Raw genomic sequence first — 19,965 nt, 5'->3', positions numbered from 1 at the left:
TGAGGAAGGGACTCTCGTCTGAGCATACCCTGCCACACTTATGGCGACCAAAAGTGGTAAAAAAGGGGGTGGTAATGGGCGGAGCATCTGAATCAATCAAACACTCACACCCAGTCAAAAGATCTGGGTTTAATCCATCACCCTTCTTTAGCCCACTCTGCTACCCCAGTTCAGACATGGCTATATGCAAATCAGTCTGACCCTGTGCCTCATGGGAACAGTCCAGCCCGGAGCATCTGTGTTCAGATGCTCCGTCCATCACCACCCCCTTTTGTACCGCTGTGGGCCCACTAGCAGCATTTCATTTACAGGACCTGGGCACACACAGTGCACTTCACCGAGGACATGCTGTATTGGCCTGCTGCTTGCTGCTTCTGTGTGGGGCAGGGAATAGACTGGATTGTACTTTGATCATCCTGCCGTTAGAGTTTTCTCCAATGGCTTGAAGTTGAGCTTGCCTTCTGTTGGAGATAAAAGAGTTCAGGGAACTCACTGGAACCAAGGAACCTGCCAAGAAGAAGAGCTGGAAGAACTGCCAGGAGGAATATTGCCCCTTTGCGGTATTGCATATGATGCTCGTAACTTGAGAATATTGTTCTTGGAAGCGATCATATGATGCTTATACCTGAGCATATGATGCTTGCACTACTGTATATGATGCTTGCACTTGAGCATATGATTCTTGTGCCTGAGCATATGATGCTTGTACCTGATACTATCAGGCTTCCACCTGAGCATATGATTCTTGCATCTTAGAATATGATGCTTGACTCTGAGGATGTGATGCTGGTACCTGAGCATGTGATGCTTGCACCTGAGATTATGATGTTTGTACCTAATAATATGGTGCTTGGAAGTGATCATATGATGCTTGTACCTGAAGATAGGATGATTGTACCTGAGCATATGATGCTCGCATCTGAGCATATGATGCTAAACGCTGAAGATTTGATTGGTGTTCCCAAGCATATGATGCTTGCACCTGGTCATATGATGCTTGTACCTGAGAATATAGTTCTTGGACATTATCATGTGATGCATGTACCTAAAGATAAGATACTTACCGCTAAACATATGATGCTTGCACTAGAGCAGATGATGCTTACACTTAAGCATAAGATGCTTGGATCTAAGGATATGTTGCTTGCACCTGAGCATGTGATGCTGTACCTGATACTATCATGCTTCCACCTGAGAATATGATTCTTGCACCTGAGTATATGATGCTGCACCTGAGTATATGACGCTTTTACCTGAGAATATTATACTTGTACCTTAGAATATGATGATTGTACATGAAGATATATTGCTGTATGTGAATATAAGATGCTTGTACCTGAGGATATAATCCTTAACCCTGAGGATATGATGCTTGTTCCTGAAGATCTGATGAGTGTACAGGAACATATGATGCTTGCATCTGAACATATGATGCTCGAACGTAATGAAATTTTGCTTGGATGTGATCATATGATGCTTGTTCCTCAAGATATGATGATTTCACATGAGCACATGATGTTTGCGCTAAGGCATACGATGCTTGCACTTGAACATATGATTCTTGCACTTGAGCATATGATCCTTGTTCTTGAGCATATGATGCTTGCACCTGAGTATATGATGATTGTGAATGAGCATATTATACTTGTACCTTGGAATATAATGCTTGTACATGAAGATATGATGATTGTATGTGAATATAAGTTGCTTGCACCTGAGGATATTGCTACTGGGAAAGAAAATGATTGCTCCTGTTTTTAACTCACTATTGAACATGTCATTTAGAACTGGTCAGGTCCCTAGCAACTGGAAACATGCAATGGTGGTCCCTCTGTTGAAAAAAACCTTCATTAGACCCTGCTCTTCTTGAAAATGTAAGGCCAATATCTCTTCTTCCCTATGTGGCTAAACTTTCAGAGAAACACCTGAGTGGCCATTTCTGAAAGTTCTTGGAAGAGAGGCGGGTTCTGCATGATACCCAGTCTGGGTTTAGGCATATGCATGGTACAGAGTCCGCTCTCCTGCTGGCAGCCGAAGTATTGAGGGCTGCGGCTGATGAAGGTAGGACTGCGGCCTTGATTCTGCTGGACCTAAGTGCCGCGCTCAACCTGGTTTCCCACGGCCTACTATTAGTAAGGCTAGGAGAAGCCGGGGTCAGAGGTATCACATGGATCTGGTTGAATAATTTTCTGGAAAATAGATCCTTCCAGGTCAGAACCTGTCCTTTAAACAGGGGGTGACGCAGGGCTCGGCTCTTAGCCCAACCCTTTTTAATATACATATGCTCCCACTAGCAAATATTGTTCTGAAACATGGAATTCAGCTGGGGTCATATGCTGAAGATACTCAGCTAGTTGTGACCCTGGACGGAAGGAACCAGAAAGTACTGCAGATTGTATAACCAGCCTGGGGGAACTCATGATCTGGATGAGACGGAGCTGTCTCCAGTTCAATGCAGGGAAGACAGAGGTGGTGGTGGTTGGAAAACAGCCCTCTCTCAGGTCACAGCACTGGTGGCCCGATTTACTGGGAACTAGTCCAGTGCCAAAAGCCAAGGTGACAAATTTGGGAGTGTGGTTAGACAATAGTCTTTCCTTCTCCTCGCAAATATCAGCTGTGGCTGGGATGTGTTTTGGCATTCTGAGGATGATACGTAAGATCTTGGACCTTCTCCCCCTTAATGCTAAAAGGACGATTGTACAGGCATTGTTTACATCTCGCCTTGATTATTGCAATGTCCTGTATATGGGTGTGACTGCCAAAAATCTGAACATCTTGCAGAAAGTCCAAAATGCCTCAGCCCGGCTCATACTGCCTGAGTCACAGGAACCTTGGGGTAAGGGGACCGCATTTCTCATGGCCTCTCCTGACAGCTCACCCGCCTGCTCATGATCTGAGATCATTGGGTAGTGCAAGATTGATTGTGCCCAGGGTGAGGAAGGCGTGGCTGGGCAGAAGATCTTTTGGCTTCCTGGCAGCTAAGGCCTGGAATGAGCTTCCAGTGGATCTTGGGACAACTGAGTCGGAGTCTCTGTTCCATAAGCAATTGAAAACATGGCTCTGCCGTCTTCCTCAGGGAGGGATGTAGTGGTAAGGTGCCATCTTGTATGGATGCCCGCTTTCTCGGTGGGCAGCTTGGGTGGGTTGTTGGGGTCCAGCTATATCCTAGCGCGGGGACAATCCGGTTGGAGTAACCATGGCAGTTTATAAGCTAACTGATAATAATAATATGATGATGATGCTTGTCCCTGAGGATATGATAATGGTACCTGAGCATATGATGCTTACCCATCAGGATATGATGCCTATTCCTGAAGATCTGATGAGTGTACAGGAACATATGATGCTTGAATCTGTGGATATGATGCTCGTACCTAATGATATGGTGCTTGGACATGATCATATGATTCTTGTACCTGAAGATATGATGCTTGCACCTGAGTATATTATGCTTATCCCTGAACATATGATGCTTTTACCTTAAGATCTGATTCTTGTTCTGTAGCATATGATGCTTGCACCTGATCATATGATGCTTGTATCTGAGAATATGGTTCTTGGACCTGATCATATGATGCTTGTGCCTGAAGATAAGATGCTGTCCACTAAGCATCAGATGCTTGCACTTCAACATATGATTCTTGTGCCTGAGCATATGATGCTTGAACCTAAGGATATGTTGCCTGCACTTGAACATGCTTGTTTTTGATTCGTTCATGCGTCCACCTGAGCATATGATGCTTGTACATGAGCATATTAAACTTGTACATTAGATTATAATGCTTGTACATGAATATTTGATGTTTGCATGTGAGTACAAGATGCTTGTACCTGAGGATATGATGCTTGCATGTGAGCATATGATGCTTGCACTACCGTATATGATGCTTGCACTTCAACATATGATTCTTGTGCCTGAGCATATGATGCTTGAGCCTAAGGATATGTTGCTTGCACATGAACATGCTTGTTTCTGATTCTTTCATGCTTCCACCTGAGCATATGATGCTTGTACATGAACATATTAAACTTTTACATTAGAATATATTGCTTGTACATGAATATTTGATGTTGGCATGTGAGTATAAGATGTTTGTACCTGAGGATATGATGCTTGCACGTGAGGGTATGGTGCTTGCAGCTGAGCATATGTTGCTTACCTGAAGATACGATGCTTGAAGTTGAGCAAATGATGCTTACCACTGAGGATATATGATGCTTGTTCCTGAACATCTGACAAGTGTACAGAAACATATGATGCTAGCTAATGATCTGTTGCTTGGAACTGAAGATATGATGATTGGACCTGAACATATGATGCTTGCCTCTGAGCAAATGATGCTAATTCGTAAACATATGAAGCTTGTAGCTCAAAATCTTTTTTTTGTTCCGTAGCATATGATGCTTGCACCTGATCCTTTGATGCTCGTACCTGAGAATATTGTTCTTGGATGTGATCATATGATACGTGTACCTGAAGATAAGATGCTTATACTTTAGCATATGATGCTTTTACCTAAAGTTATGATACTTGTACCCGAGAATATGATGCTTGTACCTGAGAATAGGATACCTCCTGCACAGCGGGGCAAGGAGAGTGATGCCGGGCAGCAGTCTCACCTCGATGAATTACTGCAGAGAGCTGCTCCTACTCCCATGCCACTTTGAACACACTTACTGATGAAACTCGATACAACAGAAGTGTGTGGTACATATCCCCTAAATGGAAGTGGGAAACACCCTTGGTTATTTCCTAGACAATTAAGGTAGAACTAGATGGGTCTGAAAGGGATCTAGAGGTCATGATGAAAGGCACGCAGACCTTCCATTGAATGCTAAGCTAAATTGGCTGAAACATGTTGACGCACAAGCAGTAAGGAAGGATGAATGGCTACTAATAATCTTCTTTCACTACCATCCTATTCATTTTTTTTTTGGCTGGGTAGTCCAGGAATAAAGCATAACCAGGGATATACCGAAGCTAGTTTTAAAAAAATCACTAACTGCACATTTATTGTTTTGTTGATCCTGCTATTATTTCTATGTTTGTATTGTCTTCCCTCCCTTTGCTCCACCCCAGGCATTGGGCTGTGCGGGGTGTTAGTTAGCAAGCCCGATGATGAAGCATGTCACAATTTGTGAGATAGAGTGGATTTATTAATAGGATACTTGTCCCTGAGGATTTGTTTTTTGTACCTGAGCACATGATGTTTGTAGCTATGCATTTTATGCTTGACCATGACAATATGATGCTTGCACCGGAGCATGTTATTTTTGTGCCTTAGCATAAGATGCTTGGACCTAAGTATATGATGAGTGCACCTGGGCATGTGATGCCAGAACCTGGGGATATCATGCTTGCGTCTGAGTATATGATGCTTGCACCGGAGAATATGATGTTTGTACCTGAGAATATTATACTTAGAATATAGTGCTTGTACGTGAAGATATGATGCTTGCACATGGGTATAAGATATGTGTATCTGAGGATATCATGGATACCCCTGAGAATATGATGCTTGTCCTTGAGCATATGATGCTTGCACTTGATCATATTATACATGTACCTTAGAAATTTGATGCATGCACCTGAAGATATGATGCTTGCACCTGAGGATATGGAGCTTATACCAGAAGATGTGATACTTGTCCCATACCTGAATTCATAATATTTGTTTTGGAGCATGTGATTCATGCACCTGAGCATATAATGCTGGTACATCATGAGGATATGATACATGGACCTGATCATTTGATGTTTGAACCTGACTATATAAGGCTTTTAACTGAGCACATGAGGCTTATGTTAGAAGATATGAAGCGTCTTCCTTAGAATCTGATGCTTATTCATCAACCAATCAATCAGGGAATTGTAAGCACACTACTCACCCGTGAGGGTCTCAAGGCGCTGAGGGGATGCGGGGGTCTGCAGATCTGTTTAGCTGAAGAGCCAGGTCTTGAGGGTCTTCCTGAAGGTGTTCAGGGAGGGGGCGCATCTGATGTCTGCCGGTAGCTTGTTCCAGGTCTTGCCTGCAATGTGAGAGAAGGATCTTCCGCCTGCTCTAGCTCTGTGGATGTACGGGGTTTCGGCTAGAGCTTGGTTGTAAGATATGATTCTTGTTCCAGAGAATATGATTCTTGGATCTGAGGATCTGATGCTTGTACCTGAGGATATGATGCTTGCACTTGAGGATGTGAATATTGTTCCAGAGAATATGATGCTTGCACCTGCAGATGTGATGATTTCACATGAGCATATGATAGAAGCAAGCATACGTGCAAGCATCATGACTTCAGTTACAAGCATCATATGCTCAGGTACAAGCATCATATGCTCAGGCACAAGAATCATATGCTCAAGAGCAAGCATCATATCCTCTTGTCCCTGAGCATATTATGAATGTACCTGAATTTATGATGCGTATATTGGAGCATGTGATGCTTGCCCCAAAGCATATAACTCTTGTTTGTCAGGATATGATATGTGGACCTGAGCATTTGATGCTTGAACTTGAGGATATGAGGCTTGTACTTGAGCATATGATGCTTGCACATAAAGAACATGACACTTGTACCTGAGCATATGATGCTTGTACCTGAATTTAAAATGCTTGAATTGGTGTATGTGATGCTTGCACATGAACATATGGTGCTTGTACCTGAAGATAAGAGGCTTGTAACTGAGTCTATGATGCTTGTACCTGAGGATATGATGCTTGTCCCTAAGGATATGATTACGGTACCTAAGCATATGATGCTTGCAGCTGAGCATATGATGTTTACCCCTTTGCATATGATACTTGCACTTAATGCATATGATGCTTGCAACTGAGTATATGATTCTGGTATCTGAGCATATGATTCCTGGACCTAAGGATATAATACCTTCACCTGAGAATGTCACTCTTTTACCTGAGGATGGCAGACATGCACCTGAGCATATGCTATTTGTATGTGAGTAGAAGATGCTTGTTCCTTAGGATATGATACTTGCACCTGAGGATGATGTTTGCCCTTGTGGATATGATGCTTGTACCTGAGCATTTGATGCTTACCCCTGAGGCTATGATGCTTGCACCTGAAGATCTGCTGAGTGTAGCTGAGCATATTATGCTTGAACCTGAGCATATAATCGTGGTCATGGTGTATCAACAATTCATTAAGTGCACGATGTAAGCACAAACTATTCACAAGTTATTTCAATTTGTGTTTTCTTTCTTTATTCTTTTGGTCTTACTTCAGACAGCCAACACGTGTTTTGTCGTTTACAAAGCAATATCGTCCTGCCACTTTCTCAACGCCATGTTCTTTTTGATAAAGACTTTTCTTTTGTGGTTATATTTCCAACCCCAAAGGGATTCAGTATCTTGCGCTACGTCAATAAGGCAGTCCATGCATTTGAGGGATCCTAATTTGTCCCCAAATCGTGAGCTCGTGAGTCTGATGGTCTCGTACCAATCATCGCTCTCCATGTAGCTTGAGAACTCGAATTTGTTGATACACCTATGACGTGTGCTGAGGATTTCTTTGTATATTTTGTTGACTTTGGTCGCTATTTTGGGGAGGTTGGTGGTTGGTGTCTTAAGTTTGTCTTAAGTTTTGACTTTAAGACAAAATCCAAACTTAAGTTAAACTTAAGTTAAACTCAAGTAAGGATTTTGTCTTAAGACCAAAGCTTAAGACAAACTTAAGACAAAATCCTAACTTTACTACTCATAAATGTCTTTTGTAAATACCAAAAGTCGTAAAGTTAGGATTTTGTCTGAGATTACTTTTTTTAATCGGGCCCAAGATGCTTGCACCTGAAGAACAATGCTTTTACCTGAGCATATTATGCTTGTACCTGAAGATAATATGGATTTACCTGAGCATATGATGCTTGGAGCTAAGGATATGTTGTTTGCACCTGAGCATATGGTGCTTGTAACTGAGGATATGATATGTGTACCTGAGCATATGATGCTTGTTCCTGAGCATATGATGCTTGTTCCTGAGCATATGATGCTTGTAACTGAGGATATGATATGTGGACCTGAGCATATGTTGCTTGTAACTGTGGATATGATATGTGGACCTTTGCATATGTTGCTTGTAACTGAGGATATCAAATGTAGACCTGAGCATATGATGCTTGTTCCTGAGCATATGATGCTTGTAACTTAACATATAATGCTTACATCTGAAGATATGATTCTTGTATCAGGTTGGCGAGTGAGGGGTCTTCTATAAGGATATGCATTATCCTCAAACAGGTTGGGGCAGATGGTGCTGACTATAGCACGTCAGCCTAGGTCCTGAGAACTTTTTCTCTGCCTTCGAGGGGTTACTCCTCTTTTGTTTTTTGCATTTAATTTGGGGGACCAGGAGTTCCCGTCTCACATATTTGTAAACTTCCCTCACTCTCTCTTTTGATTTTCGAAATCTGATTTTTGAACCTGAAGTTATTAGGGTTCCACATAAGCATTTTATGCTATTGCCTGAGAATATGATGTGTTTACCTGAGCATATTATGCCCTTTCCTGAGTTTAGTATGCTTATAACTGAGGATATGATGCTTGCACCAACACAGAGAAGGTTGTGCTTTGCACAGGGAGACAACAAAGGACGTGGGGCCTAGGTACAATGTGGAACTGCATTTGGAGGAGTTGGTTATTTTCATATTTCTTCTGTAAATTGTGGAACTCCCAATACACATTGGCGCAACATCCACTACCACCAGCTTCAACATTTCTTTAAATTCCAGACTTTTCACAGAATAAATGCCTTTAATAATTTCTATAAGAAGCTGGCACTCCATGTAATATACTGAAACGGAGTACACTGTGCAGGAAGTCTAGCGGTCCCAAATTAGGTCACAGGGCAAAAATAACCTTAATGCTCTATGAATCCCCAATGGGTGTGCAGAGGCAAAATAGATAGCACTAATGCTCCTATTTGTGGTAGTATGGGTGAGCGGCTATCGGAGTGCAGTGATAAATATTTGTGTTATTCACAGAGGCAATAAATGAGACACACACTCAATAATTAATCTGAGACCAATTGATAAAATAACACTGATAGTTTTATAATTACGAAGAACAAGAAGTGTGCTTTTAAATATATGATTTTTGAAAATTCAGAAAACAACTGACAGTTGTGCGCAATTACACTCAATAGAAAGGCAATAGAGAAAATTCAAAAATAGATAGAGAATCGCACCGTTGGTTCTCAGAGTTCACCTTCTGGATCTTGGGTGGCAGCAAGACCAGATCCAATGTACCAGCTGCAGATCATTGGGAGATTCCCAGAATTGTCTCATAGCAGTATACTGAGGCCTTTGGTAGATGGTGCAATGCACAGAAGGGGCCACCTGAAAGCAGGCTACACAGAGGGACTTACAGGTAAGTCTAGGGCACCACAAACAAGGGATTGGGTTGCAAACATCTCAGGAGCATTGCTGTTTTTTCGATACCCAGGCTGGGTGGGTTGGGTGTAGGGCAGATAGGTCAACTAGGCTCCGTACGTTGAGGTTGTCTTCGAGGTAAAAGGCAGGCATGTTGCAGGGGCGATCTACAGACAGTGGGTCACTCAAATAAAGGGGTTACAGGGGTCTTGATGTGCCACGACTAATTCTTCCTTCCTGGGCAGTTGAAGTAAGTATTTTACTCATCATCGGTTGCAGATAGTCATCTACCTCGGGTTTCGCTTCGCTATGACTCTGGTAGTAGCTACTGTCCTCTCACTTGGTGGAGGGACAGGCCTGACCCTCCTGAGCCGGTGTACCTCTTCTTGCATGGTTGTTGAGTCTAAGTCGCCAGAGAGCAGCAAGTGATTGGCAAAGGGCTGGAAGGGCTCTGGGGTTCTTGTAGTCCTCATAGTAGCAGAACGAGACAGCAGACCATGAAGGTCTAGTCCTTGAGGCAGCAGGCAAAGTTTTGCTTCAAAATATCTGCAGCAGGTCTTCAGTTGTCGGATCAGCAGCTCCTATTTGTCCATTTCTTCTTTGTGTTCATCAACTCTAAAGTTCAGGGTCCTGGGATGGCACCTAAATACTGTATTTAGTGGTACTACAGGGGGAGTCAAGTAGCAGCCAATTAGCTACCTAACTTTATTGAGTATACACCCTCAATGTGACCACTTCCTTTAGGGAATGGCAAACAATTGGACCTGAAATGGCTAGGTTTCTCTCAAACAATATGCATGAAACTGAAAAGTGGGGTACACATCACCTGCCCCACCTCTGTGGTGGTGCTGGCTGAATGGAGATCCACTATATAATTTAACTAACTTTCTTGTCTGTTGTTGTGCCAAATGTGGAGCAATGCAGGGGGGTTGTCATCTTCCACTATCTGTAGATTCCTGGGTTGGGTTTCAAGGCTGGCCTTTGAAACTTCCCACCTTGTAATTCCATTCCTACCTGGAGGAGGATTGAAGCACCTCAGGACAGAGCAGGCATCATTTCCGGTCTGTTAGAGACTCTGACCCCATGAGGTCTGAAACATGTCTGGTGGTGGCAGGCTGGCTAAGTCTAGTCTGAGGCCACACCAGCGTTTGCTTGGTTTTCAGGGGACCCTCTAAAATTTCCCCTGTGTGCATTTATTCATAAATCAACCACTGGCATCAGAGTGAATTTATTAAGACAAGATGTTTGGTACCAACATCCCTGGGTACGGTGAAGCTGTCATGGTGCTGATGAACCCATAATGACAAGTACTCTCTTTGGCTTCTCTGTGCACTTACAATGTCCAAGAATGGAGTGGGGTATTGTGGGGTCATATCTGCTATGCATATATTTCCACACATGGGATATAGGGCACCCTTCCTCAGGGCTGTCAGGTCTGCAGTAGGGGTGACTTACCTATACTTCATGCACTGTCTGTGGTCATCGCACACCGAGATGTGTGCCATGTCAAGTCTTCAGTTTTCACTACACCAAGACTATGAGCCTGCAATGGCGGTTTGCCTGGTCCTGGTAAGGGTAGGAAGGTGGCTCCCTATAGATTGTACTAAAATGGAGTAAGCTCTGCAGAGAGTTCAGTGGGTCCCAGGCTGGTACACACAGGCAAAAGTAGTTAATACTAATGCTCTATTTGAAGTTAGTGTGGGTGAACTGTTAGGCTTATCATAGGGTAGTGCTAACAGCGGCAATATGTGAGACACACACTCAAGAATAAACCCAAGACCAATTTGCAAAAATAACTTTTCAGACCAAGAAATTTGTTCAAAGTTAAGCACTGTTTAAAACAGCAGGTGTGAAGTACTTTCAATCATGATCAAAGCACTTCAAGCATACACTGCATACAGGCACTCTAAAACAACAGGACTTGAGGTGAGTATAGGGCAAGATCAAGGGCAGCACCAACAGGTCACTTTGAAGCCACTGGGGCATCCTTGTACATAGGTGTGCTTTTCAGCCATGAGAGATTTTGAGTGAATTTGGTACAAACAATTAGAATTTTATGTAGTAAAAACATACACTGCATACAAGTACTTAGCAGTGAATAATGGGGACAGTCTTCTGGACTTAAGGTGAGTATGGGGCAACCTGCAAGGCAGCACCAACAGCTCACTTCAGGAGGCTCTGGGGGGGTTGGGTGCAGAGGTGCATTACAGCATTGGTTACCCCTTTACCTTGAATGGAGGTGGGGTCCAGTCACAAAGAGAATTCAGGCTTGGATTGGGGGCCAGTCAAGCTAAATCAGCAAATGGGCTCAACCCTTGCAATGTACAGGAAAGTGGGAGCACCTTCGATTCTCTTCTCCAGGGCACAAGGGTGATGGATGTATGGGTGTCCTTAGGTGCAGGAAGTCCATAGTGGGCTTTTTTTCTGCTGGACACTTCTCCTAGAGCTTAGAGTGATGGGTGCAGCATTGCTTGCCGGTGTTGGGTTTATAGTAATCCAGAGGCTTCACAGTGTTTCTTGCATGACTGCAGGATGCAGGGGAGCATTTACTCTATTTCAAGGATACTCTTGTTTCATTTTCAAAAGCAGGCAGTCCTCCCAGGATTTTGGAGTTACAGCTGCAGGATGAGTTAACTTTGGGGCAGTTCTCAAAGAGGGATCTAAGTTGAAAGTAAGTTGAACGTTGAAAATATTTATAGAGTGCACTGTGGACAAGCGGCTTCCTGGCGCTAGGTGATTGTCTGAGGCGGATGAGTGAGGCACCAGGGCATTAATGGGTAACAAAGGCTTGAGCAAACAGATGGGTTTTGAGCGCCTTACGGAAATGTAGATACTCAGTGATGGACCTGATGGATGCATTGAGAAGGGATAAAGGGGGGTCGGGGCAGCCAGAGAATAGCTCCCTTATGATGCGATCTGGTCCGCAGTCAGCAGGGGATCCTGACTTGACCTTCTTAAGCAGGGCAAGGAAAGATTCCTTCGAGATAGATGAAAAACGGTTCAAGGAGGAGGACAGAGGAGGAAGGGAAAGGGAGGGGAGGGGAGAAGATGGCAAGGAGATGTTCCGTTTGATGTTAGCAATCTTCTCAAGGAAAAAGTCGTTCAAAGAGAGGCAAAGGGTTTGGGAGGGGACAGGGTTGGGATTGACTCTGTCAGAGGCAGCCAGATTGTGAACGATGGGCGGGACTGGTGCCAAGTCAGCTACTTCTTCTCCTCCTCTCTGCTTTTACATCTCTTTTTTCATTTTTCTACTTAGGTCAGCAGGAATCTGAGTTCAGGATCAAGGGGTGCCACCTTAATACTGAATTTAGGAGCCTTACCAGGAGTGTCAGGTGGTAGCTAATGAACTACTTACCTTTAGAGTGTCTACGTCATATATGTGACCACTTCCTTTAGGGTGTGGGCACAACCCTTACTCTATTTAGTAATTCCTTCCATTCCAAGATGGGAGAATTGGAAAAGTGGTTTCACATTGCCTGTAACACCTGGCTGAATGTGGGCACAACTCCTAATCTAACGAATTTTTCCAAATGTCCTTACATCAAAGTGAGGTCTAGACAGGAGGGTGTTGGCATCTTCCACTCCCTGGAGATGCCTGGGTTACATTTCAAAGGCAGCATCGCCTTTGAAGTGCCCCACCTCGGACTGCTTGGAGGAGTTGTGAAGCACCCCAACTCAAAGCCGGCATTGTTCCTGGCATCTGAGCAGGGGCGGTTCCTTCGTTGGAGCGTCGCCCCACTTAAATGCCCGCGAGAGCATGAAAAATAAAATGGTAATTTATTACCTTTTTTTTCATGGCCCATCCCAAACAGAGCGTCAGGATGGGGGTGGGACCGCTGCTGAGTGACAGACGCATGTAGCTCAGCAGGGAGGAGGGTAGGCTGGAAATGCACTGTTTAAAGGGCACCTGTCTTTTTGGCTGGTTGCCTTGCGAAGGGCAGCCACACATTTGTACATTAAACATCTTAGGACAGCTGGGTTAGAGCAAATGCATGCCTCCAGAGCACTGTGGAGCACCAAGTGAGGTCATTTCCTCCAAACAGTTCACTACTCACATGCTGGTGAGAGCAGCACCCTAATTGGTCAAGGGAGTTCCCTGGTGCAGAAGCAACAAGGATGTCCAGAGCAAGGTGGTCCTGACGAGTAAGGTAAATCTTTCATTTTTTTATTTATTTATGTGCGTGCACCTGCCCCTCCTCCCTGTAGATACCAGCCACTACTGCATCTGAGAATGAAGGCTCTCACCCCATGTGGACAGAAACATATCTGGGGGTGGCAGGCTGGCTAGGACGAGTCAGATACCACACCAGCGCCTGGTAGGATTTCAGGGGACCCTCTAAAGTGCCCCATGTATGCATTTATGAATGAATCCAACACTGGCATCAGTGAAGATGTATTAAGACAAGATATTTGGTATCAAACATTCTTGGGTACAGTGAAGCCATCATGGTGCTGGCAAGTGTCCAACCCCAGTACTTGTCATGTCTTCCCTGTGCACTTACAATATCGAAGAATGAACTTGGGTATTGTAGGGTCATATCTGCTCATGAAGATATGTCCACACATGGGATATAGTGCAGCCCCATAATGCACATGTGCAGCCTCTAAGGCCCGGCTTTGCTCCATAATGCACATGCGTAGCCTCCAATGCCCGGTGCAGCCTCACAATGCACATGTGTAGCCTCTACTGCCCATTGCAGTCTCATAATGCACATGTGCAGCCTCAAATGCCGGGTGCAGCCTCCAATGCCCGGTGCAGCCCCATAATGCACATGTGCAGCCTCCAATGCACGCTGCAGCTTCCAATGCCCGGTGCCAATGCATAATGCACATGTGCAGCCTCGACTGCCCAGTGAAGTCTCACAATGCTCATATGTAGCCTCCAATGCCCAGTGCAGCCTCCAATGCCCGGTGCAGCCTCAAATGCCGGGTGCAGCCTCCAATGCCCGGTGCAGCCTCCAATGCCCGGTGCAGTCCCATAATGCCCATGTGTAGCCTCGACTGCCCAGTGAAGTCTCACAATGCTCATATGTAGCCTCCAATGCCCAGTGCAGCCTCAAATCTCCAGTGCAGACCCATAATGCCCATGTGCCACCTCCAATGCCCTTTGTATACCCAGAACAGCCTCAGAACGCTCATGTGCAGGCTCTACTACAAAGTGAAGTCTTCTAATGATCGTGTGCAGCCTCCAATGCTTACTGAAGTCTTGTATTGTTCAGTTGTGGCCTCTCCTGCCCAGTGAGGTCTCATAAGGTTCATGTGAAGCTTCCAATGCCCAGTGCTGCCTCACAATGTGCATGTGAAGCCTCTATTCATTATGAAGCCTTGCTATAGGCATGTGCAGGCTCTAGTGCCAGGTCCAGCCTCTGATGCCAGGTGCAGCCTCCAAAGCCCAGTGAAGTCCGACAATGCACATGTGCTTCTTCCAGTGCCTGTGAACCTCACAACGCTCATGTGCCTCAGAATCCATGAGATACTCTTCAGTGAAGGCTTGTGGTAGTAATTGATAGCATCAGATGCAACCTTGAAATGTGCAGCTGTAGCTTCAGATGCTAACACACATCGACCAATTCCTGGTGCAGGTCCACATTGTGAATGTGCAGCGTTAGATGCACAGTGCAGCCTCTCCATGTGCATGTGTTGCCTCCAATGCCGAGCCCAGCCTCATAACATGCATGTGTGATCTCAAAGATGTTTAAATGTTTCATGAATATAGGTCCTGAGGACCATTACCAGGCATGACATCCACCAGGCATGACTTGCAACCTTACCACAAGCAATATACTGGAGGCCTGCACAGGTGGTGTTAATGCAGTATTAGGCACACCACCACGCATGAGCTCCCTCATCATTGCCTTACCACCAAAATGATATCCTGCTGCCTGTCAGAGGCGTATTATTGCATTATAATCTGCACTGCAAGGCACCTCTCTCATCATGGCCTTCCCACCTGAGGGAAATACTGGAGACCCGTATGAGGTGCCCCTCCAGGCATGAACTGTCTCATCGAAGCATTAATCAAAATGATACACTGGAGACCATCAGAGGCAATGTTAGCTCCGTATCTGTGGATTACTCTTCTGCAAATTATCAGATGGCTACAGCAATAGTTGTTAACCTCAGGCCCTAATACCCCCTGTGGCTTTGGGGGGGGGAGGGTCTAACCGTTCAGGGGACCCACACTCAATCAGAAGGCCCCTTTTCAAACCAAGGCCAATGAATATAATAATAATAATAATAATACTGTGTTTTATAGAGCGCGAACAGCTACCTCACGAGGAGGTGTCCCGGCGCTAGAAGAACCACAGAGGTCCAGGGGCAGAAGTGGGAGACCTAGCGAGGCTGGGAAAAGAGCCAAGTCTTTAGCAACTTCTTAAAGCAAGGTTCAGATGGAGCCTGCTGGATTGCTTGAGGAATATCTGTGAGACATGGGTGAGTCAGAGGTCCTTGCTCACATTCTACAGGCTAGTCCCATCATTTTGCATTACTCCACTGGCATACAATCGATCAAAGAGCTGCTGACAAGGCATCCCCCCCCCCCACCAGGATATTCCCACACAGAAAGAGTGGAAGACTGAATAAAACCCATAAACAAACAGAGATATGAGAGAGGGGCTGAAACTGGAGATCTGAAGTCTGACCACACCAGGAAGACATGTTTGTCTGAGCAGATAAGGAAGATGTGGTAAGAGGAACAGGTTTAAACATCTGAAACATTGCTGAAGAAGAAATATGTATTCCTGCTTACATAGCAAGAAGGCTGAACATTTACATTTAGGGAATGATGATGTAGCAAGGTGGAAATAGCAATATTTTAAAGAAGGAATCTACAGACAAATAATGTTTGAGTACTGACTACTTTGAAAAATTCGACTAATCCCACACAGTCATAAGTAGGCCTTCAGCTATACTACCCTCCTTTAAGAACTGGAAGAATGCAAACAAAAGTACAAGTTCTGCTAAAGAAGTGACATCCACTAGAAACCGGAGCAGGTGCTCTGGCAGTAGGATTAAAATTATTGGTATTGTGAAATTTCTGAGAGACTGTCGACAGTAGGGTCCTCATTTACAAGAAATGTCCGCAGTGCAGCACTGCAAGCCCTTCGGCTGTGCCACGCTGTGGCACTTTCAAAGCACAGGGATGCAACGCATTTACAATAATATGTCATATTCCTGTGCTCTCTCATGCGCTGGTGCACAATGGGCTGCCATGCACCGACGCAGGCACCCTTGTGCCATGGTGCAAGGATGCCTGCGTCACAGGAATGATTGTTTATGTGCAAGTAGGGACACCTTCCTGTACATAAACAATCACTATGTGAGCTACAGAATGCAGCACGCATAGAGAGAGAAGAAAATGCAGAGACATGAATACATTTCTCCTCTTTGCGCCTCCCTACGCCTCCCTTGGGGAGGTATAGCATTCTGATTTAAGAAATTTACGATTTCTTAAAAATCTGGTAATGTGTCAAGTTCCCTGGGTGTTGTGTGGGTACACCCACAGCAACATCCTTAGAATGCCCCTTACATGCAAAGTGCTGCGTTTAAAAAGACTGTATATACGAAGACAGGAAAAGCCACACTGGGTGGCTTCTTCTGTCTTTGTAAGTATGGGACATGAGAATTCACCGCTGGTCCATCTCAAAAAGTGACGCAACAGTGGCACAAGGGGCTTGTAAATAAGCACCTAGGAAACTAAAGATACGTTAGCAGGATGAGGAGGATTCCAATGTAATTTATATTGTTTACGATTGAGGGGCTCCCACTGAGAGAAATAGTAGACTTTCCTCTTATTTTCTGTGTTTATATTTCATGGGCTACAGTGGTGTTTTCTAACTGTTTTCCAAATGTCTTAAAATTAGTGCTTATCAGTTTTTATTCAGCTACCTAACCCCAAAATAGGCAAAACCTGTGTTTTTCATTGTTTACAAAACACGTTGTTTTTTGCAGTGCTTTTTATGAAATGTACATTTAATTTGAAGAAAACATGGGGCCAGATGTACGACTGTTTTTCCATGCGCAAAAAGGTTTGCGAACCTGTTTGCACATGCAAAAACAGCATGGGACATGTATAAAGCCTATTTAGCAAGTAACAGTTTATTTGTGAATTGCTAAATAGGTTTTGAGACGCGCTATTAGGAAGGGGTGTCTCTTCATAATAGCGTGCGCAAGCCCATGCATGAATGTTTTCCATCCACAATTGTGGGTGTAAAACAATCGCAAAATACCACCCTCTTCAAGAGGGTGGTGATACACTGGCAAAAGGGAAGGGGTCCCCAGGGGATCCCTTCCCCTTTGCAAATGCATGGGAAAATATTTTTAGGGCAGCTAGTGTTCTCAGGGACCACAACCTGCTCTTAAAAAATGAAAGCATAAAGTTTCATTTTTTTCTTTTTTAAATCCATTTCGATTTCCTTTAAGTAAAACGGGCTGCATTAAAAAAAACAGCTTTATTTGAAAACAGTCCCAGACATGGTGGTCTGATGAGACCAGCATGCCACCATACCTGGGAGGGCCTGCCATACCCAATGGGGACACAAATTGCGAGAGGCTCATTAATATTCATGAACCTCTCTATTTGTGACACGCTTGGGAATCACAAAGAGTGTGTTACACACTGTTGTACATTCAAAATAGTGCCTCGCAAATTGCAAGTCACAAAAAAACTCACAAATTGCGAGGCTCTTTTTTGGGCGTTGTACATCTGGCCCATAATGTACAGCATGTAGTGTATTCTAATGGGCAGTGTGTCCAATTAACTTATGTTAGAATGCTTTAAGCATAGAAAATATGTGTATTGCACAGTCTCTCACATCCCATTACCCTCTCTCACATTCTATTTCCTCTCACACTCTGTGAAGACTCTGTCTGATTTATAGAACTAATAATGGATTTAAAAAAAGAAAGAGTGCTATATTTAAATATTTTAATAAGCATAATACTGGCCAATGTTGGGGGCATTTACCTAGTCCTTGTGGAATATTACAGCATAGTTGTAATGACCACAGGAACTCCTCGGGATCTGGGCGATGCTCAAAGGGGTCCACCTCCTGAAATCCCCAACTCTGACTGAAATATACCGAGAGTAATGAGGCGATCAAGCGAGGGATAGGGTTAGGGAAGGTGCTTCAGATAAATAGGGATACCTGTAATAAAAGGAACATGGAATTAGTAAGATATCAGACTCACTACTCTCAATATGGTCTCACTAATAACACTCCCATACCTTTCACAATTCTGTGCTGAGTTTGAGATAGCTTGACAGTAGTAAGATACTTCTCTCAGCATGGAACAGTTTGGTAGGCACCTATAAACCAAGCACAAGTATATCAGTGATTCATTCACTGGTTCCCCTGAGTATATATCAAAACACATCAACCCTCATACATGAAGCAACAAAGAAATGATGGAAAAAATAAAATGCCAACGTCAGATCCCTAAGGAAAGCAAATGGAGCGGAGATACCAGAATCCTACAAGTAGTACTGCTTGGTATAGTCGCGGGATAAAGTCCAGTACCAAATACGGAATAACCCAAAAAACGCTCTCCTCTTGTAAGAATCAGAGGCACATTCACAAAGTTACGAAGAAAGAAAAAACAAGAAGGCGATACCACAATTGCTCCTCGGTGTCTCCAGAACCAGGAACTCGTAGACCTCAGAAAATCCAGCTCCAAAATGTATCGTATTAATACGGGAAAGCACACCCATGGTGATCCCTCCTACTCTGCAGGCACGGAAAACCGGCGAGGGACCCCGTGAGCATCAGGACAGTAAACTAAATAGGAACAACTGTTTCTCTCAACACCTCCAGGAGAGAACACGGTAATATGAAGCCCGGGCTAGTTTGCTCTACTGCTTCACAGGATCCAAAGAGCCTCCATGAATCCTTCCTGACATCTATTGGCGGAAGGGACAAAGGCTTCAGTAATGAAATGCTCATCTCTCGAGTGAATACTCTTTTACGGTCGGAAGGCAATTCCTCGTAACCACGAGGCAAAGAAAAATGACCTCCTCCGTCCGCAATCCAGGGACATGCAGAGCAGCCGCTCTGCCTAGAAACATTCAGGTACCATTCGAATCGCGTACAACATTTCCCGCGTTGTGCGTGATTAATAAAGCATTCAGCTTCACCGAGGAAGGCCTTCTGGGAATTGTAGTTCGGCCACCATCCTGTAGGCGCACCACGATCTCTAGGCCTGACAATAGTACCTTGTGGAACCTTTAAATTTTGAGTTATCCTTTATTAATGTGTATCCCTGCATTCTAAGACACCAACGGTCTGATGCTTTAACCATTTTTACCACTGCTTTTCTGCACTCTTTGTCGCCATACTACATAGTGGAGATTCTTAGCTGCCAAGTGTCCCTATGCAAAATATTTCACTTTAAGTCAGTCTTTACCTTCTAACAGAATTCACTTTGTATTTTGGGAGTTTAAATCTTACTGTTAACACTATAACTATGGGCTCAAATGGACCAGCAAAGTGCATTTAGGTAGAGGGACAGGGTGAGCTGAAGGTATAACTCAACAATGGGACACCTTATAGATATCAATTTTGTTGATTTGTGGATAGTCTTGTGTC

The 19,965-nt window shown here is 44.2% G+C and overlaps 1 protein-coding gene across 1 annotated transcript in view; it reads left to right on the top strand.

The window, feature by feature from the left end:
* LOC147725840 (avidin-related protein 4/5-like) overlaps positions 1-19,965 on the top strand; it is a 212,379-nt gene that overhangs the window by 142,972 nt on the left and 49,442 nt on the right. The gene's annotated exons all lie outside the window — the stretch shown is intronic.

This window comes from Lissotriton vulgaris, chromosome 3_1 (genome assembly GCF_964263255.1).
Source record: "Lissotriton vulgaris chromosome 3_1, aLisVul1.2, whole genome shotgun sequence".
NCBI lineage: Eukaryota > Metazoa > Chordata > Amphibia > Caudata > Salamandridae > Lissotriton > Lissotriton vulgaris.
This window is presented reverse-complemented; position numbering and strand designations above follow the sequence as displayed.